This window comes from Babylonia areolata, chromosome 13 (assembly GCF_041734735.1).
Source record: "Babylonia areolata isolate BAREFJ2019XMU chromosome 13, ASM4173473v1, whole genome shotgun sequence".
Classification (NCBI taxonomy): domain Eukaryota; kingdom Metazoa; phylum Mollusca; class Gastropoda; order Neogastropoda; family Buccinidae; genus Babylonia; species Babylonia areolata.
Genome location: NC_134888.1, coordinates 26948331 through 26955830, shown reverse-complemented (window position 1 = coordinate 26955830; position 7500 = coordinate 26948331).

Below are 7500 nucleotides of genomic sequence, written 5' to 3'. Positions count from 1 at the left end.
AGAGACAGAGGGAGAGAGATGAGGCAGTGGGTGAGAGAGACAGAGGCAGAGAGACAGAGACAGAGGTAGAGAGATGAGACAGAGGCAGAGAAAGAGACAGAGAGAGAGAGATGAGACAGAGGTAGAGAAAGAGACAGAGGTAGAGAAAGAGACACAGAGAGAGAGATGAGACAGAGGTAGAGAAAGAGACAGAGGTAGAGAGATAAGAGAGAGAGAGAGAGAGAGAGAGAGAGAGAGAGAGAGAGAGAGAGAGAGAGAGAGAGATGAGACACAGAGAGAGAGATGAGACAGAGGTAGAGAAAGAGACAGAGGTAGAGAAAGAGACAGAGAGAGAGAGATGAGACAGAGGTAGAGAAAGAGACAGAGGTAGAGAGAGAGAGAGAGAGAGAGAGAGAGAGAGAGAGAGAGAGAGAGAGAGAGAGAGAGAGAGAGAGAGATTACACAGAGGGAGAGAGATGAGACAGGGGGGGGATGAGACAGAGGGGGGGAGGGAGGGAGGGAGAGAGAGAGAGAGAGAGAGAGAGAGAGAGAGAGAGACAGACAGACAGACAGACAGACAGACAGACAGACAGACGGACAGACAGAGGGGAGACACAGAGGGAGATAGATGAGACAGAGGGAGAGAGAGACAGAGGCAGAGAGACAGAGACAGAGGGAGAGAGATGAGGCAGTGGGTGAGAGAGACAGAGGCAGAGAGACAGAGGTAGAGAGACAGAGACAGAGGCAGAGAAAGAGACAGAGAGAGAGAGAGATGAGACAGAGGCAGAGAAAGAGACAGAGAGAGAGAGAGAGATGAGACACAGAGAGAGAGATGAGACAGAGGAAGAGAAAGAGACAGAGGTAGAGAGATAAGAGAGAGAGAGAGAGAGAGAGGGAGAGAGAGAGAGATGAGACAGAGACAGAGAGAGAGAGAGAGAGAGAGAGAGAGAGAGAGAGTTGAGACAGATATAGAAAGGGACAGAGACAGAGGGACACGGTGACGGATGCCGATGTTTGTCTCATCTAGATGCTGTGTCAGTGAATATGAGACAGAGACGTAAAAATGACTTTATAAAGAAAGAGAGTGAAACTCAGAGAGAGAGAGAGAGAGAGAGAGAATGTGTGTGTGTGTGTGTGTGTGTGTGTGTGTGTGTGTGTGTGTGTGTGTGTGTGTGTGTGTGTGTGTGTGTGTGTGTGTGTGTGTGTGTGTGTGTGTGTGTGTGTGTGTGTGTCCAGGAGAGCAGAAAAGAAAGGGAGAGAAAGAGAGAGAGAGAGAGACAGACAGACAGACAAACGGAATGCGAATCCCATGGTCCCTCAGAGAGAGAGAGACAGAGACAGAGACGGAGAGACAGAGAGATAGACAGAATTAGAGAGAGACAGGGAGAGAGACAGAGACCGAGACACAGAAAGACAAAGAGAGAGAGAGAGAGAGAGAGGAAATGAGAAAGAGAACGAATGAACGAACGAACGAACGAACGAAAATGTTTTGTATTGAACTTTGTCCATGGGCCATAATTCCCCACCAGGGGACTGGAAGGTGGGTGTGGGACAGGAGTATCATAATAATACTGGTAACAGTATCGCACAATGCCAGACCTTTTTTTTACATGGATGGACCTTACCTTCTTTTACCGAATTAGGTCTGAGCTGATTGTTTCTCCTTTTAGAGAGAGAGAGAGAGAGAGGGGGGGTGGTGGCGGTGGCGAAAGAGTGTGAAGGACAGAGAGACAGAGTGAGAGTGAGTGAGTGAGTGAGAGAGAGAGAGAGGGGGGGTGGTGGCGGTGGCGAAAGAGTGTGAAGGACAGAGAGACAGAGTGAGAGTGAGTGAGTGAGTGAGAGAGAGAGAGAGGGGTTGGTGGCGGTGGCGAAAGAGTGTGAAGGACAGAGAGACAGAGTAAGAGTGAGTGAGTGAAGTGAGAGAGAGAGAGAGAGGTGGGGTGGTGGTGGCGGTGGCGAAAGAGAGTAAAGGACAGAGAGACAGAGTGAGAGTGAGTGAGTGAGTGAGAGAAAGAGAGGGGGGGGGGGTGGTGGCGAAAGAGTGTGAAGGACAGAGAGACAGAGTGAGAGTGAGAGTGAGAGAGAGAGAGAGAGAGAGAGAGAGAGAGAGAGGGGGGATGTGGCGAAAGAGAGTGAAGGACAGAGAGACAGAGTGAGAGTGAGTGAGTGAGTGAGAGAGAGAGAGGGGGGGTGGTGGCGGTGGCGAAAGAGTGTGAAGGACAGAGAGACAGAGTGAGAGTGAGTGAGTGAGTGAGAGAGAGAGAGGGGGGGGGGTGGTGCGGTGGCGAAAGAGTGTGAAGGACAGAGAGACAGAGTGAGAGTGAGTGAGTGAGTGAGAGAGAGAGAGAGGTGGGGTGGTGGTGGCGGTGGCGAAAGAGAGTGAAGGACAGAGAGACAGAGTGAGAGTGAGTGAGTGAGTGAGAGAGAGAGAGGGGGGGGTGGTGGTGGCGAAAGAGTGTGAAGGACAGAGAGACAGAGTGAGAGTGAGAGTGAGAGAGAGAGAGAGAGAGAGAGAGAGAGAGAGGGGGATGTGGCGAAAGAGAGTGAAGGACAGAGAGACAGAGTGAGAGTGAGTGAGTGAGTGAGAGAGAGAGAGGGGGGGTGGTGGTGGCGAAAGAGAGTGAAGGACAGAGAGACAGAGTGAGAGTGAGTGAGTGAGTGAGAGAGAGAGAGGGGGGGGTTGGTGGTGGCGAAAGAGTGTGAAGGACAGAGAGACAGAAGTGAGAGTGAGAGAGAGAGAGGGGGATGTGGCGAAAGAGAGTGAAGGACAGAGAGACAGAGCTGAGAGTGAGTGAAGTGAGTGAGAGAGAGAGAGGGGTGGTGGTGGTGGCGAAAGAGTGTGAAGGACAGAGAGACAGAGTGAGAGTGAGAGAGAGAGAGAGACAGAGAGACAGAGAGACAGAGTGAGAGTGAGAGAGAGAGAGAGACAGAGTGAGAGTGAGAGAGAGAGAGGGATGTGGCGAAAGAGAGTGAAGGACAGAGAGACAGAGTGAGAGTGAGTGAGTGAGAGAGGGAGAGAAAGAGAGAGAGAGAGAGAGAGGAGAGAGACGAGAGAGAGAGAGAGAGAGAGAGAGAGAGAGGTCGTGGGGGGCGTGGGGAAGGGAAGAAATATAGAAAGAGAAAATGACCAAAGCGGGGAATTTTCTCCCGGACGGAAGAGTTCGCACGGTTTGAAAGGAAAAAACTACACAATTCGATGAATATAACAATGACACCACGTCATGGCCACTGACAGTTTGCAGATGCGACAAATATGTGAACTCATCGCTCGCTCGTTCGCTCTGTGCGTGCGTGTGTGTGTGTGTGTGTGTGTGTGTGTGTGTGTGTGTGTGTGTGTGTGTCTGTCTGTCTGTCTGTCTGTCTCTCTTTCTTCCACTCCCTCTCTCTACACTGTCTGTCCAGTATGCTTGTCTGTCTGTCTCTCTGTCTCTTTCCCACTCTGACAAAGAAATGAAATGCTTCTCTCTCTCTCTCTCTCTCTCTCTCTCTCTCTCTCTCTCTCTCTGTCTCTCTCTCTCTCTCACGGACCCCCACCACCCACCAACCCCTCTTCCTACACTGACGTACCCATCTACCCCCTCCCCCACCCCCAACCTCCAATCCCCCCCCCCCCCACACCCCCACACCCCTACCCATCCTAATCACACACCTGCATGCGCATGCACACACGTGGCATGTATCACGGAGCTAGGACATGCTAGCTGCATGATTGTGGAAAAACCCCTCATAAGTGTTTAGACGGACCGGAGCCGTGTCATCTATTTCCTGAAAAAAAAACACACAAAAAAAAACCCGTTCAGGTCGGACGACTGAGTGTCTGCGTGCACCGCTGATCATACAGTTATTAATAATAATGACAAAGGTGGGGGTGGTAATGGGAAGTAGTTAGACTACTAATAAGGACTGTGAGTGTGGGCGTCAGTGTGTGTGGTGTGGTGTGGTGGTGGTGTTGTGTGTGTGTGTGTGAGAGAGAGAGAGAGAGAGAGAGTGTGAGAGAGAGAGAGAGAGTGTGTGTGTGTGTGTGTGTGTGTGTGTGATGCGTGCGTGTGTGTGTGTGTGTGTGTGTGTGTGTGTGTGTGTGTTGTGTGTGTATGTGTGCGTGTTGTGTGTGTGTGTGTGTGTGTGTGTGTTGTGTGTCTTTGTGTGCGTGGTGTGTATGTGTTGTGTGTTGAGCGTGTGTTTTTTGTGGGGTTTTTTTGTGGGAGGGGGATTGATCGATTGTTTATTATAGTATTGGTGTGTGCAGAGGGCAGGGGGAGTGTGTGTGTGTGCGTGCGTTTGTAGGAGCGTTCGTTTTTTTTTGTCCATGTACATAATTTTTCCGAAATGAAACGTTGCATCCTATTGCAACACCCACAAATGAATAATGCATCCTGACAAAGCTTTGCAGCCAGCGATCGCATCGCAGTGGAAACTGAGCAAACAATGTACAATGGTGATTTCCAGAAATATCTCTGCACCTATCACCACAACCCTGCTGAAACAATGCACACAGGATCCTGCTAACACAACAGTCTGACAACAATGAATCATCTGACCGGACTTAGGAACGAACTGACAAAAAAAGATTTGTTTCTATCTTGTGTTGCTGTTTCTCTGAATTCGTATTTCTGGTTTGTTACCAGTTTGTTGACTACAGTGGTTGCCAGGCGACAGTGGATTAAAACAAACACGGCTTTCCTCTCCACCCCCCAACCCCCCCCCCCCCCACCACTCACTCCCCTCACATACACGGCTTTCCTCCCCCCCCCCCACTCACTCCCCTCACATACTTTCAGTGAACCCTATCAACTCCTCTTTTCCCCACACCACCACTCCCTTTCTGCTCTTCTCCATCTTCCCCACATGTGTACTGGGTGACCCGGAACTCATGAAGAAGAAACAAGAACAATGAGGAAGGGGAGAAAAAGAAGGAGAAGAAGAAGGAGGTGATGATGATGATGAGGAGGAGGAGGCGGAATACGAAGAAGAAGAAGAAGAAGAAGAAGAAGAAGAAGAAGAAGAAGATGATGATGATGATGATGATGATGATGATGAAGGACAGGCATGCAGGCAGCAAAGACGGAAGGAAGGAAGGAAGGGAGGAGAGAAGGAAGGGATACAGAAGGAAGGAAGGAAAAAGGAGGGAAGAAAGAAAGACACTAAAACCAATTGCAGGCTAAGCTGAAAACACTCAACAAGCAAGCAAGCGCATTCAGAAGAGACTGAAAAGCCAGGAACATAATTATTACCCAGATAACATGCCGTTAATGGGCCATCATCAGTTTTGATTCTTATTAATATGGCCTGATTATGGTCCTTAATCGTTAGCCACATCTTCAGTTCAGGGCTGATTCTGACAGCCTTCATGGTATTTACTCGTTAGCATACATCCACATTTCAGGACTGATTGTGGCTCAGTACCTTATTCATTTAGATTTTGTTACCCACTTTGACTCGGGTCATTTGTAGTGAAAACATGCTTGACAGAAATGACAACTTATTTGTCTTTGAGAGGAAGACGAACATAATTATTTCCCACATGCCTGAGATGCTTTCACAACAAGAAGTCTATGGGTACGGTCTGAAACCACATGGATATCAAGCAGCTTGGAATCAACTGGAAAAAAAGAAACAAACTCTGCATGTCATCAAAGAGTTTGTAAATGAAAAACAATTCACCCCCTACAGCAACAACACTTTTCACAAGTGCAACTTTATTTTCAACCTTGATGCCAACTACTGGCCAAGTCTCTACCAATGACGAAGAGATCCAACACTAACTTGTTGAAATGGTCACAAGGATTATAAAGTTCACCCTGTAAAGTTGGACCTTCGATGGAGTCTCCCGTCGGTCCGACGGATGAGTAGGCAGGCAGGCTTATCTGTCGGTGTGTATCCTCATATGGGAGAAGAGGCCGATTATGGATGCGCAGCACTTCCCACAGGTGTTGCAAGGGAAAACGTCTCCAGAAGTTGAGCCCTTTTTCCTTCGCTCACGCTTCTCCTTAATGGCCAGCATTCTCTTGTTTTCAAATGTCTTTATGCCACTAGAGCACAGCATCCTCCAGCGACAGCAGTCAAGGGCATCAGTTTCCCAGGAAGCGATGTCTATGTCACAGGCTTTGAGGTTTGTCTTCAAGGTGTCCTTGAAGCGCTTGCAGGGTCTTCCAAATTCACGGTGGCCTTCTTTCAGCCGGCCATACAAAAGCATCTTCGGGATCCTGCTGTCTGTCATGCGGACAACGTGTCCTGTCCAGCGTAGCTGGCACTGGATCAGCAGGCTTTCGATGCTGGGCAGGCCGCTGCTCTCTAGGACCTGGAGGTTGGAGACCCTGTCTTGCCACGTTATGCCGAGGATCTTTCGTAGGTCATCTCTGGTGAAACTGCTGGACCTTCACTGTGTTGTCTTTTCAGCTCACCAATGCCATTCTTTTTCTCGGAATTCATTCCTGTTCTTTTTCACCCTAGACAGTTGAATTCTTGTAACCTCAGAATGACCCGAGAAAGTGGAAACCCAGGTTTCCTTGCCAATCCTTTTAACTCTCTCCATACGAACGGCGAAAGAGACGACGTTAACAGCGTTTCACCCCAATTACCATCATCAAAATATTGCAAGCGGAAGGCTCTTATACTGAAGAGGTGAATGTTGACAAAGAATACCACAATTCTGACGACGGAAGCTAAAGGTTGGGTCATTGAGACACCCACTGGACATCCGAGGGGTCTGTGTAGAGGAGAAGAGAGGACTGGTCGTACTGAGTGAGTTAATCGTCCCGGGAAACGTTCAGATGGAAATGACGCAAAGTTACCCCAACACCCAAAGGCAAGAACGTCCTCGAGAAAAATGAATCAAGGCATGCATACTGTATGTAACACAGGCCTTCCCCGTAAAGCTGAGAGGCGTGTTGTACAAATGATAACAGCAGCTGTTTAGCATAGTCAGCATACTGTTGACGCAACAAGGTACTAACCAGTAGGTGAATAGCTGTGAAAAGCATCAGAAAATTGTGGTAAACTTCCTCTGAGAAGTTGCGCCAATGACTATCAGCCCAGTGTTAAAAAAAAACAAAAAAACAAACTCTGTTGCCTTCCACGGCTCAAGCATATCGAGAGACCTTGGTTTTCTATCAAATTCCTTTGGAGATATAGTGACACACGGAAAACAGCATTTCAATTTAACTGACTTCATATGACATCCAATTCTAACGAGAGGAGGGCCTCAGTCTTAGCCAAAACAAAAGACGCTTCTTCATCACCCCAAGACACTCGAGATACATGTAATCAAGAGGTACAGCTGTCATCATACATCTCCTTTATGATTTTCATTAGAAGAAGAAGAAGAAGAAGAAGAAGAAGAAGAAGAAGAAGAAGCACGAATCCACAGTGAAAGAATGGTGGCATAGTCACGTTATGGCAGGAAGCTTTTGCTGCTTTTTTTTTCAAACCACTTTGATTTAAACCTTTTGGTAACATCATTCACTTATAAGAAATCCAACTTTATATACGACTTACCAGTTCTAGCATGTTTCATAGGGTTAG